The following is a 26,162-nucleotide window of genomic DNA, read 5'->3' as shown; positions in this document are numbered from 1 at the left end:
AAGATCCAGAGATCCAGGGAATCTAAGGAAATTTATCAGGGATAAACAGTAAATATCAAAGATTTTATTTAAACTGAAGTCCTATGACTGTAAAGTCAACCTTGCTTCTCATATTTTTTGACTCCAGAGATATGATAAGATATTATAAGAAAGGCATCTTATATCCCCAAATATTAACAGCAAGATTTCTTTATGGTACCAAGGAATCAGCTGAGTAAGTAAATAAATTATGGCACACAAATGCAATAAAATATTATTGCACCATCAGAAATTATGAATATGAAGAATTTAAAGAAGTATGAGAAGACCTATATGAACTGATTCAGAATGAAGCAGGCCAAACCAGGAAAGTAACATACATAAGGGCTGCAATAAATAAATGGAAAGGATAATAAAACAAAACCTAGTGCTGTGTAATTGCAAGATTCGTCTTTAAAACACTGGGAAAAATACATCTCTACTCTTTCTTTACAGAAGTACCGAGTGACTCTAGGTATGGAATGTTGTATATTTTGTTAGACATGATCTGTACATTGGTTAGTTTTGTTGAACTGCCTTTTTTTCTTCTAGTTTTCATCTTTGTTGTAAGAGTTGGCTCTCTGCTAGGAATCAGTATATTTAATATACTCAGAAATGAAGTGATGTAAAGACAAACAGCATCAATAAAGTAAAGGACGACAAGGTTGATTTTCTGGTATGGATCAGTCTATCCATTACCCTTGACTCATTTCTTGTCTTTCTGAAAAAGAATCCTTCAAGTGCTTTAACATTTATGTATCTTAGCAAAACTTCTGCAAATGTAAAAAAAACAAACTATTTGTGGATGCTGTTTGTTTTGAAAATTATAGAGTGGCAACTTACTGAAGCCTTGCTTTACATATCCTCAAATAAGTGATAATTTCAGTACTGTAAAGTGGATGGAGCCCTAGACCTGGAGTCAGGAAAACAAATTTAGATATTTATTAACCTTCTGATCTTGAGCACGTCACTTAGTTTCTGTGTACCTCACTTAACTCATTCCTAAAATAGGGAGAATAAAAGCATCTTCCCCCTAGGGTTGTAATGACCTAATGAGGTAATATTTTGTAAAGTGTTTAATAGTATCCGACACATAGTAGGTATTTTATAAATGCTCATTATTTTTATTATTTTTTATTGTAGAATGGACCAAAGGAAGTGTGAAAGAACATGAATAGATTTCTCTAAGTTTTTGGAAAAGGACCTTCAGAATTGACCTACCTTGAACAAGCCTACGCCTTTCAAGGGAAAACTTCTTAATTGAACTGAGCTATGTGACTATTTCATGGCATTTAAAAACCATATCTTGTGACCTATGCAGAATGTAAGCCATAGAGCCCAATATAGATTGTCCAACTTATTTCCACTCACTACAGGAATGAAGCATCCTCAATTAACTGTAAGACCGTATCATACATCCCCAAAGCCACAAATAGGGGTATACAATAAAAAGGTTTGTATACATACACACATATATAATATATTGATAATTAATAAAATTATTAATATAGTATAATTATAACAATATAATTAATATATAGTACACACATATACATGTACATATATACATTATATATTTATAGATATATTCAGAATGTGTGTATATAAACATTTGTGTGTGCACATATGTGAAGCTCATCTGACATCCCTTGTACATTTAAATGTAAAAATTCATTCATGGGTGTCAAATTTAAGTCAGATATTATAGCAGAAGGGGGAGGGAATATTATTTGATCCTCACAACACCCTGGGAAGTAGGTGCTATTATGCCCATTTCACAGTTATGGAAATTGAGGCAGACCCAGGTTGAATGATACAGTTAAGTATCTGAGGCCAGATTTGAACTCAGGTCTTCTTGATTCCAGATGTTGCACTCTACATACTACATCACCTAGCCGCTTCATTATAGATGGAAAATCAGTCTCATAGTTGAGTCTATTTCTTCTTCAAGGAGAGTGAAGCACAGTGTTGAGTCATGCTGGAAGTAAATATTACAAACTCTTCTTAGTGGTAAGCAAGATAAAACACTTCCCAAACATACCTGTCCAGTCATAAGCTCCAGGATTCATCCTTGAAAGCACTACACTTGAGTGCTAGGCACAATTTTAGTGAGAGATGGGGACTGGGAAAACAAATTCACCACCTAGTTTGAAAACCTAGTACAAATGGTACAAAGTTGCACCATTTTCTAAGTTGTCTCCTTAACCTTTTTTGTATCATGGACCCCTTTGGTAATCTGGTAAAATATATGAATCCTTTCTTAGAATGGTGTTCTTAAATGCATAAAATAAAATATACAGGATTATAAAGGAAAGTAATTATATTGCAATGTACTTATGAAAACATTTTTTAAAACCAACTTTCGTAGTTACTAAAATGTGCATGCCCTTTGGCCTAGCTACACCACTACAAACAAATATATCAAAGAAAAAGAAAAACAATTTCTCTCTCTTTGTCTCTATCTTTCTCCATGTATAAATATTTGTAGCAGCTCTTTTAGTGGTAGCCAGATATTAGAGACTATGGAGGTCTCCTCCTATTGGAGAAAGGCCAAACAAATTTGATCTATTCATTTAATGGAATACTGTTGTGTCATAAGAAAGGATGAAATGGTCAATTTCAGAGGAAACTTGAAAAATCAGGAGAGCAATTTATACCATGATTCTTGTTGTTTGTCCTTTGTTTTCAAAGAGGACCATGACATGAGGAAGGAGGTGTCATGACTTGCAATTGAATTGGATTTAAGTGAGGGAGGACTTTGTAAAGTCAGCAGCCTTACTCTCTCCTCTGGAGCCATCTGGGTCCAGTGGTCAGAAATAGATCAGGATGACTGGAGATGGCCTTGGATGCAGTGGCAGACCTTGGCCTTTTTAAACTAGGGTGTTTCCTAGTTCTCAATTTGTCTGAGGAAATGCCCATTCAGTGATTAAGGCTAGGTAAGAATGAGGCAAAGAATGGCCTCTTTCACCTAGTCAAGAAAAAAAGTTAAATCAGTCTTGGATGGAAGACTCTCAGGGTTTCTGGCCAAAACAGAAACAATTGCTATTTATATTCATTCTGAACCATCAGAATCCAAACAATTAAAAATGAGTCTTGAGTTGGGACCTCCTGTTGGCCAGTCAATGAGAGTCACAGTGATTTGGGTTCAAGGCATGGTCCATAAAAAAGAAATCTACTCTAAAACTCCAAGATGTCTTGCTAGAAGAGAAAAACACCATTCAGACAAGCATTCTGATTAACACTATGAAAAACAATATGTCCTAAAGAATGAAGGTTTGACATGTCACTCCCCTTCTGTTAGGGAGATGATAAACTCAAAATAAGTAAGAAATGAGTACTTTCCAACATAGACAATGTAGGGAGTAGTTTTCCTGGACTATTTCGCTGTGTATTGAGGCTTTTGTTTTTTTTAATTTAAAAAATTGTTTGTTTTGCTTGGTGGGAGGTGGGTAGTAGAGAGGACAGACTAAAACTATAACCTAAAAACAAGTTCATGGACCCCACGTCCATGTAGAGCCCCTGTTCTAATGTAGATGTGAAACTGATCATTTTGCAACTGACTACACAGAAATTTACCTCTGGTACATAAGAAAGGAAATGAAAAGACAGGGAAACAGAAGCTTCCCACAATTCTTGGACTTAGTCATTGAGGAGGTTTTCCATCTTTCTGTTAGAGGCAAACATCTAAGGGACAGTTAAGGCCTTGGTCAGAGGTTGGAGCTGAAGAGCCACACTGATAAGAAATAGTGTAACTTAGATTTTTGATAAGTGAATCAGCAACATTAAATGTGTCCTCAGTCTTTGTAGTCGCACTATGTTAACCTTACTCTATAAAAATGACTGCATATGACTCCCACACCATCTTTATGGATCTTTGTTGGGAGACATTATTGAATCTCTGCTGTAATGCATAGTCTCTGGAGCCTGTCCATTAACTAGCTTCCCACATGAGCAGCACCCCATGGTGAAGTAAAATCTAATGATAATACATGTCCAAGCCAGTGTATGCTGGTGTCTCCCTATGTGCTAACAAGACATGATAGTGACTTGAATCTTTCAACCAAGCATATTCAGGACTGACTCGTTCATCATTTCGCATCATTTGCATGGAGAAACCTAATGTCTCTCATGCAAGGAACAGTGCTTCTATGTTCAGTAATAAAATATATTAATCTCCAGAAGTTGTCATTTAGCTTAAAAGAAAGATAGTCTTGACAAGTAAACCCCATGAGAAATGCACTACATGATATCACAGGAAATGATTTCTGGACAACTGCAAAGAATATGACCAAATCATTTCAGACATCTCCAGCACTGTCAGTCTATGTAACATTATATTTTTAAAATGTGCATTCATTAAAATGTCTGGTTTTCCACATGAGAGATATAGCAAATAATCTTTTGGAATCTAAACTTAGTTGGTTTTGACCAGTTTGCTGTGCTATATTCGCTGTGTCTGATCTCAACAGGAGAACACAGAACAGGAGAGGTGGATGTTAAGCTGACAGTTTTAGACTGCATATATGCATGATGATTATTCCAGCAACCTAATGCAAAACCTGCAAGACTTTCAAGACACTTTTATAAAGAACTAGACTTTTCCTGAACTCTTGTGCTTTTATGAGTAGTTCCCTAGCCAGTAATAGTAATCATCATTTCACATTTATATCGCACTTTAAGGATTACAAAATGTTTTCCATACAACTGTAAGGTAAGTAGTGCAATTCTCATTATCCCCATTTTACAAATGAAACTGAGTCTCAGAAAAGCTTAGTTACCTGTCCATGGTCATACAATGGGCAGCTAGACCTGGAGTCAGGAAGACTCATTTTCCTGAGTTCAAATCTGATCTCAGACACTTACTGTGTGAGTTTGGGCAAGTTTGCTTAACCCTCTTTGCCTCAGTTTCCTCATCTGTAAATGAGCTAGAGAAGGAAATGAAAACCACTCCAGTATATTTGCTAAGAAAATCCCAAATGGGGTCACACAGAGTCTGAATCACTGAAACTACAACAGTCACACAACTAGTAAGTGTCATGACTATGTTAGCACAAAGAACTAATGAATAGAGGGAATATAAAGGAGCATTTCTTCTTTCAAAAATTTATATGAGATGAGACAAAATAAGTGCTGATAAGTTATTTTAAAGATATTCCCTCTGTTTTTGTTATTATGAGAAGTTCTATCTCCAAAAAGTAAAAAGGAACCATGACTATAATTTGTAATTTTCTTTTTACGCTGCTTATTATCTTAAATTTGACGTTATAAGACAGCTCTCAGAAACAGGCCAGATTTGAGGACTTTGCCTAAATCATGGGATTTGATGGCATGCCACAATTGATTAACTCGAATCCAGTGATCCATAGTTTCATATCAGCCAATCTCTTTGTAAGGTCATTCTAGAAAACCTTTCGAACAACTATTCCGAGCTCTCCTTCCACTTTGTCCTTCAATTAAAGGCTTAGCTAAGTAACTACAGTATAAGCCTCAAAAACCTTTAAAAAGTTTAAATACAACCCTACTAATTTAAGTTAAAAACAAAAGTAATAGCAGCAGAAGTGTCTTGAAGTTTTGCAATAATCCTTCCAGTACTATTGCATCCCACAAGGCTCCAGATGTGACCAGCCACTGCAAAAATGCTAAGTTGTTTATCAGCATTCTACACTGGAAACTGGCACCTGTAATTGTCCTCATATTTTGCATCAGCAGAATTAAAACACATAAAAAATGACCAAGAGACATTTTTGTGTAATAGCGCCTACACACTGAGAGTCAAATACCCTGCTGTCATCCTGAAGGTTATGGCCCTAACCTAGCTGTTTCCTTTCTCTAAAGGGGGTGTGTGTGTGTGTGTGTGTGTGTGTGTGCGCGCGCATGTGTGTGTGTAGTGGCTCAGTCCTATTTCTATAGACTCTCTGGAGGTAAAAAGGATGAAAATGTTTTCCTTGCTTTAAAATAAGTGGTTGCTAATGACTTTGGACTTTTCAAAGAATCATGTTGCTTTTTCCCTATTTTCTCCCTCCTCCTATTCCCAACTCCCCCTCCCCACCTCCCCCCATATCTAGTTGAGCAGGAATTCTATTGCTTACCTCAGTCTGGCTGAAAGTTTATGAACCACGAACATATTTGAACCATGTGACAATAATTAACCATGTTGTTGGACCTAGATTTAAATTTTGTCAGAAGAAAAGCAAAAAAATCCTCCTATTGATTGTGGAACTCGGTAACATTTTGTACCTCTCTGTTCTCTCCACACTGCTCTTCACTAGCTGATGTAACAAGGTACTTGTTCTGCTTTGCTGGTACATACAACACAGATTCTCAGCTCTTCATTTTTGTCTCACTGTTGATTTCCATCCCTGTGCAGCAACAAACTGAAATGTTGGTACCGATGCAAATAAATCACAGAGCACTTAGATTAGAAGTTCGCTGAAAAGTTTTCTTTATTCTAGAGAGGTGAAGGCCAATTCAAAAGCCTAAAAATACCATCATTTATTTATTTATTTATTTAAAGAAATGAAACTTTAGGCAAGACTTTAGCAAGAATTAGTGGGGTTTTTTTGGTTTTATTGTTTTTTTGGTTTTTTTTCTACAAAATCGTTAGAGGAAGACAAGTTTTATCTGTTTCCCTTTTACAAATAAGAAAACTGAGGAGTAAAGATATAAGTGATTGAGTTAAGGTAAAATTATGAGTCAGCACTGGAACCAAAATTAGGACTCAGTGTGTCAACTCATTGTATAGGCAGGGCAGTTGGTCATGCTGCCTTTGCACAGCAAAAATTATGCAACAGACTCATTTTGGGGCCTTCAATTGGGTTTTGACTAAGTGCTATTTTCACCTCAACTGATGATAATTAAGCTTGACTAGATACATTAAAATAAACCCCAGAGCAAGGATGTTCTAATGTAAGGTCACTATGAAATGTCTGATTTTCTCCTGCTGTGTACAAGTGTGCTAAAGTTTCCCATACTGAGAACATATCCAGCAAAAACTGCATTACAGTTTCAATACCCTGCAGGAATTTTGCAATTGTATGCAACAATTCCCAGTTATGTTCAAAATATTCATATTCATCTATCTCATTGTGAATCAAATCTTTAGCCCAGCAGTCCTTCTACTGCTGAGAGCAGGAAGGATGTCTTACCAAATATTCAAGGATTAAGGGGGAAAATTTGGGTGTCCAGGAAGGGAGGCCATATATATGACCCCTCCTCATCCATGACCTGGAAGCCTCCACATGTTTGATCCAGCAGAGGTGAGTAACTATTGTGCCCCTGACCAGGTTCAATGTTTCGTAATTTATATATTTTGTCATGAAATATATGAGACTTCAACTATTTATTGGGTAAGTTTTATTCAGGTTCTCTAGAAGTAACTTTTAAACTACAAAACTTTGTTTTCCAAATTTGGGGGAAGTTCTATCACCAAAGGATCCAAAATTCCAAAACTTTAGTGCAAAGATGTCTACTAAAAACAATTTTCTTAAAGAAATTTGGCATAAATCTAAAGCATCTATTCACTAAATAATGAAATGATCTCAAGTGGTGTTGGTTGTGGAGTGTGAACTAGTTCCTCCTATTTATAGTAACTATTGCTACTAGGATGGGAATTCTAACGTTTTTCATTCCCTATCCTAGATGTTTGACAAAATTAAAAGTATCATATGATATCATTTTTAGGAAGATTGTTAATTTTTAGATTTTCTCATATTATATCTTTAAGATCACTTACGTTTATCTTGTAGAAATTTCAGGTGTCCTTCCAATCTTACTATCTTTTGATTTTTATTTTAAAAGTTTTTCTTTTGTCTCAGCATCTTTGAGGTTGAGATTTGCTAAAATCTCTTTTCAAAGAATCTATTATTTTAAAGAGTTTCTTCATTATTGGTTGGAAACTATATGTTTGTCTCTTTAAATATTTTTCTTCATTTCCATCATTATGTCTTCATGTTTATTTGTCCTCCAGTGTACTCTGGAGGATTTTGTGATTGTTCCATTACTACTTCTGTGGGTTTTGTGTTTCATTGTTTGTTTCTTTCATTCTTTCATTCAATAAATATTTATTAAATATCTATTATGTACCTGGCCCTGTGCTAAGCACGGCAGATATAAAAAGAGGCAAAAGACAATTCCTACCCACAAGGAGGTTGCAATCTAATAGGAGAGATAGGAGGAAGATAAATACATACAAAACAAGTTATATACAGGATAAAGAGAAAATAATTTTAAGAGGGTAAACACTGGAATTAAGAGGAGTTAGGGGAAGTTTCTGTAGAAAGTGGGATTTTAGTTGTGACTTAAAGGAAACCAGGGAGATCATTAGTTGGGGGTTCTGGGGGTGAAGAGGAGACCATTCCAGGCATGAGGATCAGCCAGAGAAAATACCTAGAGTTGGGAGATGGAGTGTTTTGTTGGTAGAACAGCCAGGAGGTCAGTGTCACTGGAATAAAGAAGATGTGGTAAGAAGCAAGTATAGAAGACTGGAAAGGTAGGAAGGGACTGGGTTATGAAGGACTTTGAATGCCAAACAGCATTTTGTATTTGCTCCTGGAGGAAATAGGAAGCTAGTGGAGTTTATTGAGTGAGGGACCAAGGGGTGTGTGTGCGTGTGTGTGTGTGTGTGTGTGTGTGTGTGTGTATGTGTGTGTTTGTGTGTGTGTGTGTGTGTGTGTGACATAATCAGACCTGCATTTTAGGAATATCACTTTAGTGGCTGAATGGAGAATGGTTTGGAGGGGGAAGTACTTGAAGCAGACAGACCCACCATCAGGTTATTGGAACAGTTCAGATGCTAGGTGATGATGGCCTGCATCAAGATAATCACAGCGTCAGAGGAGAGAAGGGACTGTATTCAAGAGATGTTGAATATGAGGAGAGAGAGATAAAGAGACCTCCACAAATCTAGAATGACTCTAGGTTGTGAGCCTGAGGGGCTAGGAGGATAGAGATGCCTTCTACAGTAATAGGGAAGGTTGGGGGGAGGGGAAGGTTTAATCAGAAAGATAATGAGTTCAGTTTGGGACATAATGAGTTTAAGTTGTACAATTCAAGATATCTGAAAGACAGTTGGAGATGTGAAATTGGAAGTCAGCAGAGATATAAGGGCAAGAAAAGTAAATTTGAGGAATCAAAAGCCTAGAGATCACAATGAAAGCCATGGGAGCTGATGAAATCACTAAGTGAAACCTGAGGGACACCTATGGTTAGAAGGCATGATCTGAGGGAGTATCCAGCAAAGGAGCAGAAGAAGGAGCAGTCACATAGGTAGGAGGAAACCCAGGAGAAAGTGGTGTCCTGAAAACCTACGGAGAAGACAGCATCAAGGAGAAAGAATGGTCAACAGCATCAAAGGCTTCAGAGTGGGGAAGGAGAATGAGGATTAAGACAGCTAAAGAATCATTAGTAACTTTGAAGAGATCAGTTGTGGTGGAATGATAAGGTCGGAAGCCAGATGGTAAGGGGTTAAGAAGAGAGTGAGATGAGAAAAAGAGGAGGCACCTGTTGTAGACTTTTTAGAGGACTTTAACTACAAAGGACAGAAGGGATATAGGATGACAGCAGGGATAGAAGGATCAAGCAAGTGTTTTTTCAGGATGAGGGAGACATGGGTATGTTTGTAGGCAGTAGGGTTCATTTATGGTATTTCCCTTCTATTCTGAGGTTTTTAATATCATGGTTATATATACACATACATATATGTACATACATGTATACATTTTTACTCTATATTTTTATATATTTTTACTTTCTATTTTTACTCTATAACACTTTTCATTATATTGTTTACTCTTTTTAATTACTCTTTTAATTTTTAAATTTTTAATTTTAATTACTCTTTGAATTTATTCTTTTTTTCAGTCTGCTGATATTTCTGGGAGGTTTTCCTTGTGATTATTTTTTTTTATATCTTTTTTGTGGTTTGTTATTCTTTTTTTTCCCCTTTTATACATGTGTTGGTGTTTCCAAGTGGTGAAGAGAAATTTGTTTTAGACCTGACCTCTTAAGACATCTTTTACTGAAACTCAAATATGATTTTTTTGGTCAAGACCTCCTATACCGTTTTATTCAATAAAGAAATTAACACGGCTAATATCTTGCTCAACATCCATACTGCAGGCTCTTAAAATTTCCTGCCCCTACATCCAAATAATTAACACAAAATCTTCCACAACTACAGAAAAAGTAATTAAAAGTATATGCCCTCTCACTGAGGAGTTAGTAATGTCATCTTTATTTACAAGGGCTAGTCCATGCTCAGAGGGCAACTAGATGGCACCATAGTGCACAGATGGCTGGTGTGGAGTGAGGAAGACTCCTCCAGTTCCAATCTGACTTCAGACACTTACTAGCTGTGTGACCCTGGGCAAGTCATTTAACCCTGTTTGCCTCAGTTTCCTAATCTACAAAATGATCTGGAAAAGGAAATGACAAACCACTCCAATATCTTACCAAGAAAACCCCCAATGCGGTTATGAAGAGTTGGACATGACAGAAATGACTAAACAGCAACAAAGCACACACATTTATAATAGTAACTCACAATTATAACAGCAAAGTTTAAAGAGAACTTTCCTTACAATAACCCTGTGAGGTAAATAGCATAAATATTATTATCACCGTTTTACAGACAAAAAAATTTTTAGATAGTTCAAATGACTTATCTAGAATCACAGTGACTTTTACTTATTTATTCATTTTTACTAAAATTCTCTCTTGATATGAGTGAGTAATGCAGCCCTATCCTCTGCCACTCTGACTTAAGGATGGGGCCATGAACTCCAAACCCTCCGTTTAAGGAGAGAGTCACCGAGCTCGCCTCATCTCACATCTCATTCCTTCCTCACCTGCAGGACTTTGGGACTTCTCTGACTCTTCCTCAGCCCTCTCTCCACCAGCCCTGTTTCTCAGCTTCCTTTTGTGCATTGTCTTTCCCCTTTGGATTATAAGCCACTTGAGGGGAGGGACCATCTTTCTTTTTTCTCATTTGTATCGCCAGAGCTCAGCATGGTGCCTGGTAGTAGCAAAGGTTTAATACACATTTATTGACTGACCTAAAGATATCTTTTGGTTTTCTATCACCTTTATTTCCTGTCATATCCTTCTTCCTTCCCCTTGGAATAAAGAATAAAAACAAAAGAAAAAAAACCACTTTACTGAATGATCAACTAAGTCTGACACTAAGGACAGGAAGTTCAATATTCTATGTCTGTATCTTCTCTGTGACTGAACTTGGTGATATTGATTATAAAACATTCAGTTTAGTTTTTGCTTTATTCATTCACATTTTTGTAACCATTGTACACATTGTTTTCTTGGATCTGTTTACTTTGCATCAGTTTGCATAGATCTTCCCTTGCTTCTCTGAATTCATAGCCATTATTTTCTACAGCATAGCAATAATATATTTATATACCATAATTTGTTTAGCTTTTCTCAAACTGATGGGAAACTTAGTTTCCAAGGCTTACTGTCATAAAAAGTCACACAGTGTTTTGGTCAGCTTCATGTAACTATTATGCTTTAGAACTTGAATTATCCCTAGCTTGTGACTTTTTGCAAATCACTTCTCTAGGCCTCAGTTTCCTCATCTGTAAGATGACTAGATGATTTCTAAGGTCCTTTCCCACTTGATCTAAAAATCTTATAATCCTACAGTGAGTGTAAACAACCTACCCAATTTTAGCCACAGTCTGGTAAATTTATGCTAAAACTAAGCCAGTTACATAGATCCAAGGGGATCCTAAACATATATCAATGGCAGATATTGAACCCTAGGGCTTTCATTATCTTATATGAGACCCTGGGGAACTAGGAAAGTTCTGTGTGAATGAATCCAAATCCTACAGAAGTAATAAGTGGAATGTGTGGTGTGGGAGTAGAAGGAGGAGGTAGGGAGGAGCAAATCTGAGTTGATCTAGAATTACCTGCTTGTCTAAGGATTCTTTAAATTGTTGTCCATTCAGGCTCCAAACAGACTAGCCCAAGGCATTTCTGGCAAAGATGGCGATACAAAAGCTTCAAGTTGAGCCCAGTTCCCCTCAGAAAAGGCTTTAAAAGCTGCCAGATGAAGTAACGAGCCAATAAAACCGAAGGGAAACACTAGTCGCCTCCTTCACCCAGCCCAGGACTACATGAGAAGAGAGCAGGGAGAATGCAGGCACTCAAGTTGGAGGAGCGCCAGGGGAGCCTGAAGCCAGCGTGATCTCTGATATCTCTGGTGAATGGGGCCCAAAGCCAGGAAGAGCTCAGTTTCTGCCTGTCAGAGCCAAATTGGGGAAAACACAGCTCCAGATGTGTGACAGAGGGCAAGGAGATGGAGACAGGCAGAGGCGCCTTGCCTTGCCTTGCCTCTGCTGAGGCCCTCCAAGAGGACTGAAGTCAGTACAGATGTCTTGTCCAGACCTGTCACAGCTGCAGCAGATGAAGCCAGTTTTTAGTGGGTGACTTAGCACAAGAAGATAAAGAAGGGATAGAATGCCAGAGCTCTCAAGCAAGCCAGTAGTGGTGCAAACTCCAATATCTGGTATCATGTTAGGACTTGTCCAGGCTGTGGAAAGGGACTGAGCCAGCTCCCAGTTCATGACTGAGACTAAGGAGAAGAAGATGAAGGTGGGACTGAGTCCAATGATTGTCTTGAGCTCCCAGGAGATGGAGACAGAAGCCTGGGAGGGAGGCAGAGGACAGGACCTGAACTCTGCTCTGGATCCTCCTCTCTGTTCCACGCCAGATCTTCAGAATAAGAGAACTGCAAGGACAACTGGACACAGTCATCCAGCCCAGGACTGCAGCAAGGCAGTGAGTGCAAGTGGTACCAGACTCTAGAGGAGACTGACAGTACCAGGACCCTTCCACTCCAGCCAACAGAAGAAGAGTTTGGTCCATAGCATCCCAGTGACTTAAAAGAAGATCGAGAAGTGAATACACATTAAGAAAATAATTCCATAAGCATAAATAGAATTCTCAAAAGAAAAAAAATGCTAGACCACCAGGACTCTAAGGGTAGACTGGAAAAAGGAAGCAAGAAACCTAAAAAAGGAAATTATAATGCTTCAGGGAAAAAATGGAAGGAAAATAAACTGCACAGAAGAGAAGGTAGAAAATATTATTTAAGTATTATTTGAAAAATAGAATGGAGGATATAAAATTCAATGAGACAGTAAGAAATATTACAACAAAGTCAAAAGACTGAAAAATTAGATCAAGTGATACCTATACTGTCAAAAACAACTGACCTAGAAAACAAGTCAAGGAGATCTAATTCAAGAATCTTCAAATTTCCTTAAAAAAAGACCAAGCAAAAAATTGGATACATATTTTAAAAAATCATAAAAGAAAACTACCGAGGACTATTAGAACCAGAGGATTATGTGAAAACATAAAGATTTCACTAGTCACCTACTGAAAGAAATAGCAATTGAAAAACCTCATAATATACCCATATAATAGCATACCCCCTAAAAGAGTGGTATCACAGTCAAATAGCAACAGATCTCTGTGGGCCATGTTGACTTAGAAAACCACATATCAACATTATGTATGTTATATCGCACTTTTATTTATTTTGTTAAACATTTCCCAATTACATTATAATCTAGCTCAGACTGTGCTTGAGAGTTTTGTGGTAGCTTGACTGTCCATGAGTCACAAGTTTGACATGTCTATTCTAGACCAAAAATAGGCTTCAAGGTACAGTAAGAAAAGGTTATAGTGTAAAAGATGAGTCAAGATCACACAAAGACTATGCTGCAATTACTTTAAAGAAAAAGAAATCTTGGAATATGGTACAGCAGAAGGCAAAAGAAAAAGGTATATAACAAAGACTAATTTATCCTGCAAAACTGAGATAATCTTATTGAGGAAAAAAAATGAACCTTTCATGGAATTTTATGTATTCATCCTTGATCAAAATTCCAAGATTGGTAGAATCTTTGAAATGTAAGCACAGTAAACAAGGCAGAAACTAGAGAAGTAAATACATTTGAGCGATTGGACGGGGCTAAATGAAGCATTACATTCTAATAGGGTAAGCAAAGTGCCCCTTCAGAATTCCATGGTCTTCACACATCCTTTACAGAAGGAATAAAGAAAGGCAAACACAGAGATTGGGTGTGGTTTTGTTCTGTTTTGTTAGTTGTAAAAGAAAAAAGAAAAGGGAGGAGGGAAAGGAAGAAACAACGGAGAGAAGAGAAGTGGAAATCACTATTTCTCATAACTGGAGCTTGTTGGGTATATCGCCAAGGCAATATTCACAGCACTGGTAGTGACTATGAATATGCCAGTGTAGTTCTCAATCACAAAGTATAACAGACTGTCCATATAGAAGGCAGAAAAAAAAAAACATTTTTCCAGACACCATAGAGCTAAATCCCAGAACCAGAAAGTTAAATTTGTCATGGTGACCAAGAAGTTAATAAACATGATCACTGCAGGGGGCAAAGCCATTCTCAAGCCTCCCCACCTCTGCTGAGGCCTCCTCACAAGCAAACACTCATGAGCCTAAGCTGTGCCCACCTGCCTGCATCCTCTCTCCTCTGACTGGACTGCTCACTCCCTCTCTCCCAGTTCTGCTCCACCCTTCCTCTTCCACCTGTTCAGCAAGCTCCTCCCACCACATGTGACTTAGGTTTCCAGGCGATTTAAGCAGATCACAGGAGTCTACTAATGAATGAGAAAGATCTTTCCATTGGGAGAAAAAAATATAAGCATGGAGATTAAAGAAGGGTTCGGATCAGAGTGATTTTATGAATCTAACTTTTATTTGAACTGTGCAAGGTAGGGTTGAATAAAACACATGGAGTTTGTTATAAAAGTACATTAATTACAATATGAAAAGAGAAAAGGAAAGGGAAAAGGAAGACAGGTGTTTAAAAGGGAAGATATTATTGAGAAGGGTCATGCACATGCAACATCAACTTTAGCCATAGAGAATAGATCATAAAAAGGCAACCAATAATTACAGTGGAGAGAAGAGGGGAAGAGAAATATCATCAGAAGATTCTAGTAATAGATTTCCCTTAACTTCATTCCCTTTCTTCCCATTTTGTTTTCTTTATAAAGATGAGGCAAGGGGCAAAGAGAGGAAAAGTTACAAGAGGATATAATGGCCAGAGTAACGCAATAATTATATCATGAATGTGAATGGAATTAACTTTCCCATAAAAGAGAGTAGAGTACAGAATGAATCAGAAAGCAGAATCTCAAAACATGTTTACAAGAAAGACATTTGAAACAAAGATTCATATAGGTGAAGATAAGGGACTGGAACAGAATTTATTCTGCCTTAGGTGAATTTTTTAAAAAAACAAAAGGGGCAATCATGACCTCAGACAATAAAATAGTTACATACTATACTGTGTATAGTTACATACTATGCATACTGTGTAACAATAGTTACATACTATACGTACTATAATTAAAGGAGATAATTGGTGAAGCTGTGTTATACTTAAAGGTACCAGAGATAATTAAATACTTTCGACATTTAGTATGTATGCACTGAATGGTGTAGTGTTTAATAACAGAGAAAAAGTGAAAGATTATTCATCAGAGTTAGGTTCAAATTGTGTGAAATTATACGCTAATAAAATTGATGAATTCAATAAATGAATACTCAAAAAATTTTAAGTGCCCATATTAACTGATTCTTAGAAAAAGAAATTGAATAAACCATACATTAATTCCCAAAGACTATGACTGATTTACAAGTGATTTTATCAAAATTCAAAGAACAAGTGATTCCAATGGTGCATAAATTGTCTGCAATAATAAAGACATCCTACTAAACTCCCCATTATGAAACAAATACAATGTTGCTACCCAAACCCAGGGAAGAAAAAGAGATAAAACATAGATTATTTCTTATGAATAATGATTTAAATATTTATTAAAAATTAATACAGAAACTCCAGCAATATATTAAAAAAGTTATATACTATGATGAGCTTGAATTTATACCTGATATCTAGGGTTGGTTCAATATTAGGAAACTAAAAACACAAATCTATACCAATAACAAAAACAATACACTTCATGACTTTCAATAGATGCATAAAAAGCATTTGACAAAAAGTGTCTTTCTACGTTAAAAAAACTTAAAAACATAAGAATAAATGGATTTTTCCTTTATGTTGTAAATAGTATCTAAGACCAAGAGCTAACATTATATTTACTAGAGAATGCAATAATAACAGGGGTAAATAAAACAAAGATATTCATTGTTACTACTATTATTTGATATACTTTTAGAAATGTTTGCCATTATAATAAGACAAAGAAACTGAGAAAAGAAAATTATCACTTTTTACAGATGATAAGATGGTTGACTTAGAAAATATTAGAGATTCAACTAAAATTTATTAAAGCAACTAATGATTATTTTTCAATAAAATAGCACATAATACTCACAAAAATCATCCGCTTTTCTGTACCTCAGCAATAAAACCCAGCAAGAAGGGATAGAAAAAGAAATCTCATTCAAAATAACTGTAGCATGTATAAATTCTTGGAGTCTACCTATCAAGAAATACTTGGGCCATTTGGGGAAGCAATTTGGAATTATGTCCCCAAAACTACTAAAATGTGCATATTCTTTGACCTAATAATACCACTACCAAATCTATATCCAAACGAGAACAAAGAAAGAGGAAAAGACTCATAAATACAAAGTATTTATAACAGCCTTTTCTCTGAAGGCAAATAATTGGAAATTGAGGGGGGTTGTCATCGATTGGAGAATGACTCAACAAAATATAATATATGGATGTGATAGGCTACTAGTGTACTATAAGAAAAGATGAAGAGGATAGTTTCAAAGATACATGGGATATCATTTGGAGAATGGCTGAACAAGTTTTGGTATATGAATGTAATGGAATACTATTGTTCCATAAGAAATGATGAGCGGGTGGACTTCAGAAAAACCTGAAAAGACTTCCATGAACTGATGCTGAGTGAAACAAGCAGAACCAGGAGAACATTGTACACAGTAACAGCAACATTCTGTAGTGACTAACTTTGATAGACTTACCTCTTCTCAGCAGTGCAAGGATCTAAGACAACACCAAAAGACTCATGATGGAAAATGCTATCCACATTCAGAAAAAGAACTATGGAGTCTGAACGCAGATCCAAGTGTACTATTTGCTCTCTTTTTTTGGTTTGTTTCTTCTTTCTTATGGTTTCTCCCATTGGTTCTAATTCTTTTTTACAATGTGACCAATGTAAAAATATTTTTAATATGAAAGTGTAGCTTATATCAGACCGTACACCATCTTGGGGAGGTGGGAACGGGAAGGAGGGGGAGAAAATTTAGAACTCAAAATCTTATGGAATTGAAAGTTGAAATCTAAAAATTAATTAATTTAAAAATATGTGGGAAAACATATAAACTGATTCACAATGAAGTGAGCAGAACTAGAACAATTTACATAATAACAAATATTGTAAGGAGAGAAATTTTTTAAAATTTAAGAGCTCTAAATGACACAGTAATCAATCACAATTCCAGAAGATTATTAGAGATGAAACATGTTGCTCATCTCCCGATAAGGCTCAGAGTATTGAGACTTTTTTTGGATGTAGCCAATGTGGAAATTTATTTTGCCTAACTAAATATATTTGTAACAGGGTTTTTGTTTTGCTTGCTTTCTAAATTAAGGGGCAGAGTAGTGAAAGGAAGAAAATGTGGACCTGAAAATAAAATAAAATTTAAAAAGACATACTTAGAACTAATACAACTACAAAATACTCTTTAAACAAATAAAGGAAGACACATAATTGGAGAGATATTCATGGTTCATTGTTGGGACATGCAGATATAATAAAATGGTAATATTGTCTAAATTAATTTGTCATAGCATTCAAACTATGAAAAGGCCAAGAGAGAATAACAAAATTCATTTGGAGCAAGAAAAGGTCAAGAATGGCTAGGGAAATCATGAAAAAACATGAGAAGGAAGAGTTCCTAGCAGTACACTCTGCTCAAAAGACACTATAAAGCAGAAATCATCAAAACTACAGGCACAACCCTGGAATAGATAAGGTAAACAAGTTCCAGGAGCAGAAAAATACAGTAGCATATTGTTTAATGGACTCAAGGTCACTACTTACTGGTTTAAGGTTTTTCTATTCAACAAAAACTATTGAGAAAATTGAAATCACGTCTAATAGAAATTAGGTTTAACCTAACATTGATGCCACATACTATAAGAAGTTCCAAATAGATATATAGCATAGACATTAAAAGTCATATGAATAAATTAGAGAAGTAAAGGATATTCCTTTAACAATTATTGATAGGGGAGAATTTCTTGACTAAACATGGGATAGAGACGATCATAAAAGATTAAATGATCAACTTCTATTACATGGAATTGGAAAGCTTTTTTTTTTTTTTTTTTTGGCAAAAAACAAAATTAATACAGCTAGACTTAGAAAGGATAGGGGCAGCTAGGGGGTGCAGTGGATAGGGCCCTGCAGTCAGGAGGACCTGAGTTCAAGTTTTGCCTCAGACATTTGACAGTAGCTGTGTGACACTGGGCAAGTCACTTAACTTCAATTATCTCCTCCCCCTTCCCATCCCCCAAAGAAAAGAATTAGAAGGTAGACAGTTTACTGGAGAAAATTTTGCAGCAGATTGTTTTGATAATAGTTTCACATCCAAGATATATTTGTAATTGATATAAACATGTGCAACCAAGAGACATTGCCCAACAGATAATTAGTCAAAGGCCATGAACAGGCAGTTTTCAAAAGAAGAAATGGAAGTTATCAAAAACCTCATGAAGAATAAAATACGTATTTTAAAACATTCCCTTATATTCTGCCTAATATCCATCAGATTGGCAAAAAAGCCAAAAGAGGAAAATGGCAATTGTTGGAGGTCTTGTAGGAGGATGAACTTACTTATATATTGTTGGTAGAGCTGTGAATTGGCCCAAATACTGAAAAGTACTTTGGAATTATATTCTCAAAATCATCAAATTGTGCATACCTTTTGAAATGATGATAATTATCTGTCATTCCACTTGTCCTTCTGTTTCACATCTGAATGTTGTTCTTCTCTTTATCACAGCCTCCAATCCCTCCATCTCTCAGTTCTTTCCCACTTCACCATCACTGCACTGTCTACACTCTCCTCCCTTTTCCATCTTGACCTGTTGGTGAAACAGTATAGTTCTACGCTGCCCTCTCCTCTCATGTGCCTTGCCCCCTTATCTTATTTGGCTGTTTACCATCAAAAGGATCAGTCTTGGATTACTCCCAAGTTGCCTTCACCCCTGCTCAAGTCCTGCTGAACAAAGCTGGAGAAAGTCATGGAAGCATGCCGACAGTTTATGTTAAATAATCTCACTTGGAGGCTACTAGCTGGTACAGGGGAAGAGCATTGGGCTTGGAGTCAGGAAGACTTGTTTTCTTGAGTTCAAATCCAGCTTCACGCACTCAGGACCCTGAGCGAGTCACTTCACCCTATTTGCCTCAGTTTCTTCCTCTGTATAATGAGCTGGAGAAGGAAATGACAAACCACTCTGGTAAATTTACCAAGAAAACCCCAAATAGGATCATGAAATAGGGACATGACCGAAAAACAACTGCACACACTCTTAACTGGGCCTTTACAATGTCAAGGCAATCCTTTTACACCTCCCTGATCAGTTTGCTATCCCACTTAACAACCATAGAGGTTCTTCTAAACCTTTTCACCCCAATTTGAACCTCCCATGACTCTCTTTTGCTCCCGCTTACTGAACCTCAGCTCATATTTCACTAAAAAAAATATAGGCCATTTATTGAGAGTTATCTCTTTTCCCGTCTTCCTTATTTCACATCAGTCAGTGGTCTTCAGCTACTATGCCCTCCTTTATCCATGGCTCACATAAAGAGATGGCCGGCTCTTTTCTTTGCCAAGACAAAAGCCTCTACATGCAGAGGTGATCCCATTCCATCCTACCTTCCCTAGCAGATTGCACTTTGTATCATCCCCACTCTCTCACTCATTTTCAATGTCTCCCTGTTTACAGGCTTCTTCTCTACTATTTCCGAACACACTCATGTCTCCCTCTGTTTTAGAAATTGTTAGTGTCTTTTTTGAATCATGGGCCTTAACAAGTTATAACGGACCCTCTCCAAGGATGGCATGAGAGAATTTTTAATGGTTTACTGGAATCTACGTATTTTACTTTCATTCATTTGGTGTTTAAATTGTACAGACATGGCAGTTTTCAGTTAATGGTACATGATCAAGCTCAGAAGGCTGAGAAGCAATTGCATTTTCAGGTAATGTGATATGATCAGGCTATGAAATTGCTGCAGTGTTTATTATTTATTGATTAAAAATTGTATCTAATCACTGGAATCAGTACTTAGGAATTAGTTTGATTTAAGAGACAGTTTGACTATTTAACATTAGAGTCTACAAGATGGTTTGACTTCTTTATAAGAATAACTTCCCTGTTTTTCTGGACTACAACTTGGACTACTGCCCCAGATGGGAGGAGGTGGGGGTGTGAGGAGAGGGGCTGGGAGGATGAATTCCTGTTCTATCTGGTCATAAGATAAGGATTGCTCAACACTGGACTTTCCAAAAAATATTAACTCTGTTGTCATGAGTCTTGGAGATCCTCTTCTATAAATCAGGGTAAATTTAAGCCCACCCTCCACCCTTACCAACTGTATAAAAGACTGCTCCATCTGCTCTGATGCATCTTTGGCCTCTCAATAGCTTTCGAGATCTAACTTTATGGCAAGAGCTAGTTTTGCAAATAAATTATCATGCTTGGAAACTTTATGCCTTAGTTTCTCTTCATCATAGACTTTTATCACAACAAAGCTCTGATTTGATTGCTTGGCCAAAAATATGAGAAGTTGTCTGAATTTAAGACATTCCCCTAAACTAGTAACAATGTCAAAAAAAAAAAAAAAGAAATGAGGTTTATCTGCTGCCTTCTATTCTTGATGAAGTCAAATAATCAATATTTCCTTTTTTATTGTTTACAAGTCATCTTTTTAATAATACATTTTAGAATTTTGACAGAAATCACAGTGAAATTATTTTGGCTACACTTTAGAGGTCTTAATTTTTTCCGTGGCCAGCTGCAAAGTGGAGAGAGCACCAAGTCTGGAGTCAGGAAAACTTATCTTCCTGAGTTCACCAGTCTCAGACACTTATTGTGACCTTGGGCAAGTCACTTAACTTTGTTTGCCTTAGTTCCTTATCTGTAAAATGAGCTGGAGAAAAGAAATGGCAAACTTCTTCATTATCTTTGCCAAGAAAACCCCAATGAGGTCACAAAGAATCAGACCTAATTGAATGACTGAATAACAATAAAAATTTTTATTTTGATGGAAACAAGGCATTTCTCATGTCCAGCTTTGTTGTACCTTCTTATTCTCACTATTTCTCAAATATCACTGAGAGCATTCAGTAATAATATGTCATTGAGTTCTTCTGGTACCCTGAGCTACAGTTTGTGCGGGTCTGATACCTTGTCCTCGCAGGGAGAAGTTAGCAGCGATCTTACCCTCATTTCACTCATCATAGATTTAATTCCTTGTCAACTATTTTTTCCTTCTGTCCATCCAATTCAGAAGATAATTCTCCTCAATAGAGGAAACAAAAGTGAATAAGGATTGAGTAATTCTACCTTCTCTCCATAGTAAATTATCATTGTCTCATCTATCCCTTTGGTATTTTTTTGCTACCAATATAATCTTAAAGAGTTCACTTTTTGTTGTCCTTAGAGTTCAGCAGCAGCAGCTTCAGCTCACGCTAAACATTAGTGCTCTTGCCAATAATTTTCTCTCCGACAAAATGTAAATTCCTTGAGGGAAGAAGTTGTGTCCTTAAAATTTTCGCTTTCCTAGACCATTGCATAATGCCTTGCACATAACAGTCATTTAATGTTTCTTGGATTGAACTAAAAGGACCGTGTGACTCTTACGTTCCCTCTTTTTCATTCCAGTTTCCATTGCCTTCCCTTGTTTTCATCTTTTAAGTGTCTTTAAAAAAATGTATATATATGTGTATTTACATGTGTGTTTATACACATATGTATACGTATACATACAAATATGCATGCATGTAAATGTGTGTATATTGTGACTGGGTCTCCCTAACTCACCAGATTGAAAATAAAGCTGCAACTCACTGATTTGATTCCAGTATTAATTGGTACAGAAGCTTTGACCAGCTCTATTTTTGACCTGGGACTCTTCATCCCTCCTTAGGCAAAGGGACCCCTCACTCTTGGGGAGAAGAGGTATTATCATATTGGTATCAGACTTAGTATAGACACTCAGTCAGCCTGGTACACTGCAGCCTAGAACGCTCAAGCTCAACCTCCCCAGAAGCTTGGATCATAGTTGCGCACCTCCACAACTGACCTAAGTATGTCTTTTAAAAATCTGAGTTATCGCATGATTGTTTTCATTTGCATTTCTCTAATCAATAATGATGTAGAGCAGTTTTTGGTGGGATTGTGAACCAATCCAACCATTTTGGAGAACAATCTGGAATTATACCCAGATAGTTATTAAACTGTCCTTTGACCAGCATACCACTACCTGGTCTGTTTCCAGAATTGATTAGGGAAAAAGGAAAAGAACCTATGTGTTCTAAAATGTCTGTAGGAGCTTGCTTTGTAGTGGAGAGGAACTGGAAATTGAGGGGGTGAGCATCAACTGAGCAAGTTGTGGTATGTGATTGTGATGGAACACTACTGTGCTATAAGAAAGGATGAGCTCAGTGATCTTGGAAAAACAGAGAAAGACTTACATGAAATAATGAAGAGCAAAAGGGGTGGAATCAAGGGAATGCAATATTGTTGTAAGAATAACTTTGAGTGAATAAGTCATTTTGGCTATTATAAATGCCCAAGTTAATTATAAATTAATTATGATGAAAGAGGCTCCTTGCATCCAGAGGAAGAACTGATAAATAGAAGTATGTATAGAATAATTTAACATGCATATACCTATTTGTGTCTAATAGTAGCCATGTCTAGGGTGGGGCACTGAGGAGAGAAGAGGGAAATTTGCACGATAACGTTATTACATATTTGAAGGGAATAGCAAATTGTACACAATAGATTTGGAGTTTTGTGTGCAATCATCTTTTTATTGTATTATGTTATCAAAATGCTTGTTTTAGTTCATAAATTAAAAAAAAATCAAAATTAGTTGGAATCACTTGCACATTCGTACTATCTTTCAGACAGGATTCCTGTTTCTCTTTCACTAGAGTTTCAAAATTTCATTCTTAAAAGTTTCTCATCCTTCTTTATAGATATGTAAGTCGTGGCATTCTACCTATCTATCCTTTCCTCTGAACCTTTAGAAGGTTACATTCCCCCCAGGCTGGAGCATGTATCTAAATATTCCTGACTTTCCTTCTTGATCACAGATTCTAAGATGGAGTGGTCATTTCTTCCTAGGATTGCCCTTATCTGCTTTAGCAACCACTCTCTACTTCTGGGTGAGAAGATAGTTTAGAATAAGATCTGCCCTTGTCAACTTCTCCACATCTTGATGAACAAAGTCTTAATTAAAGCAAGTCAAGAATTGATCAACTTTTCTGCCTTTGGCAGAGAGAGAGATACAAACCTAAAAGCAGACAAAAGCAGAAAGAGAAAGAGGGGAGACAAAGACAGAGAAAAAGAAAAAGAGAGGAGAGAGGGGAGAGAGAGAGAGAGAGAGAGAGAGAGAGAGAGAGAGAGAGAGAGAGAGAGAGAGAGAGAGAGAGAGAGAGAAGGAGGGATGGAGGGAGGAAGGGAGGGAGAGAGAAACTTCCTTGATAATCCAGATAATTGAAATCTTACTTCACTACTGTATCCCTATACCAGATTTGTGATCTCTTCCACAAACTTGTCTGCTTTTTCCTGTCTGGGTGGTTTGTAGATCACACGTTTGATCTTGCGGGGTTTGGGGTTTTATTTCTGAATTTACTGATCCTTCACCGTGTTCTGATTTTTTCAGTTTTTTCCCCACAATAGGATATATTTTTAAGACTTCCACTTTCAATTCTGTTGTTCCTTTGAAATAAAGTACATTCAGATGTACGTCAATCATGAATCTCTTCCCACCAAATCTCAGAGAGGTCAAATTATCTTTCCTGCATTAAGATAATCTAGTTCAATATATATGTATTTATGTATGTATAATATATGTATGTATGTGTATATATGTGTGTATGTGTGTGTGACTACTAGTTTGTTGAAGTTTCTTGGGAATTACTGGGACTTTCCTTCAATTTTCTCCTTCCCATGTTAAAACTCATATTCTCTGTACTATTTCACTTGACAGATTTGAGGAAACACTTCCTTTTCTCCTTCTCCTTTCAATTTAAAATCTTCCTAATCAGATTCATAAGACTTCAAAAATATATAAATTTACCAGTCTTCCTTAGGTACACTTCAACCTTAATCAAAAATTTAAATCCTTCCTCTGGCACTTACTAACCGTAGGACCTTGTGCAAATCAATTAAATTGTTTGTGCCTCAGTGGGGATAGTGATAGAACCTACCTACCAGGGATGTTGTGAGGATCAATTGAGTTAACACATATGGAAAGTGTTTTGTAAACCTTTAAATGTCACATAAATGTTAGCTGTTATGTCCATTTCTATTCTGTGGTAAAAAACAAAACAAAACTGGATCCCATTCTGAGACTCTTCAAATCAGTGGTTGACATCCAAAATCTACCTTGTTTTCTGAAGCCTTTACAATCATTGGGTAGCAGCTATTTAAAAAAACACCAACCAACCAACCTAAAACCCACCATCCCATACCCTTAAGATCTTTAATTTCTTTCTCACCCAGAAGTAGGAAGTGGTTGCTAAAACAGATAATGGAAATCCTAGTAAGAAGTGACCACTCCATCTTAGAATCTGTGATAGAGAAGGAAAAGTTCACTGGTGTTTTTAAAAAAATTCTTCTGGTGATATCATATGTTGCTATGGGAATCACCAAGCATGGGTAGGGGTTGTCAGGCTTGACAGGTTTTAGGAGATTTCTCCTCACATTCCAGATGCATGCCCTCAGGAAGAGGGCACACCACTCAGTTGTTCAGGTGAAGTGAATAATTAGCTTCTTTGGTTACCCACAACAGAGAGTAAAGAACATCACCCCTCAGTACTTCTCCCTTAGGCCATTACTGGACAATAAAAGAAATGTGACAGAAGCATGAGGGCACTGGTCTTGGAGCCAGAAAACCTGGGTTCAAATCCTTCCTCTGATTTTTAATACTATGTAACCTTTGACTAGTGACTTCACCTTTCTGGGTTTACCTCACTTCATCTCCATTGGTTGAGAAGCTGGTGTCTGAGAATGGCATCTGGATTTTTTTTTCCCCACAAAGTAGAATATGGAAATAATAGCTAGCCTTTATATAACACTTTAAATGCAGCATTTTACGTATGTTAACTCAATTGTTCCTCACAGCATCCCTGAGAGGTAGATTCTCTCATTATCCCCATTTTACAAATTTTACAAACCAAATCACATGGACCTTAAGTAACTTGCTCAAGGTCACACAGATAGGAGTGGTTCATCCTTAATTTTCAAAGAGAGCTAAAGATATTGCAGGGTAATGTCTTGACTCTCTCATGAATTGATTGCATTTCCGGGGCAGAGTTGCACAAAGTTATCAGCCTCACTCTCTTCCTGAGTCACTGAAGTCTAGTGGCAACACAGAATTCAAGATGACCAGCAATGGCCTGGGATGCAGTGGATGACCTTGGTATCTTCCATGGCTGACCAAGCTCTAAGCACTTCACAGTACCTGCTACAGAAGCCTTTTTGGCCATTGAGAACAAACTGTTCTCATCTGCCCATTTCACTGGGAAAAGGCTTCACGTGCTTGGGGTAGACATCCCCCTACCTCACCAACATTAGATCCTCTCAGCCTACTTTAGCCTGTCTGCCAAGATGATTTTAGCAGGGTGTGACCACTGTACATACTACAGCTTCTTAGAACTATAGATGAGGGTCGAATGCCAGGTAGACATCAAAGGTAAATGGTCAGTCCTGAAAAGGGCTTGACAAACCTTCACATTAGAGGTGCTAGTCCCCCTTAAACACCCCATACATACCTAGTAAGTATTAGAGGAAGGACATAAACTCTTGCCTAGGGAAAGAAAGGCTCATAAATTT

This window comes from Notamacropus eugenii, chromosome 4 (assembly GCF_028372415.1).
Source record: "Notamacropus eugenii isolate mMacEug1 chromosome 4, mMacEug1.pri_v2, whole genome shotgun sequence".
Lineage (NCBI taxonomy): Eukaryota > Metazoa > Chordata > Mammalia > Diprotodontia > Macropodidae > Notamacropus > Notamacropus eugenii.
Note: the sequence above shows the minus strand (reverse complement) of the source record.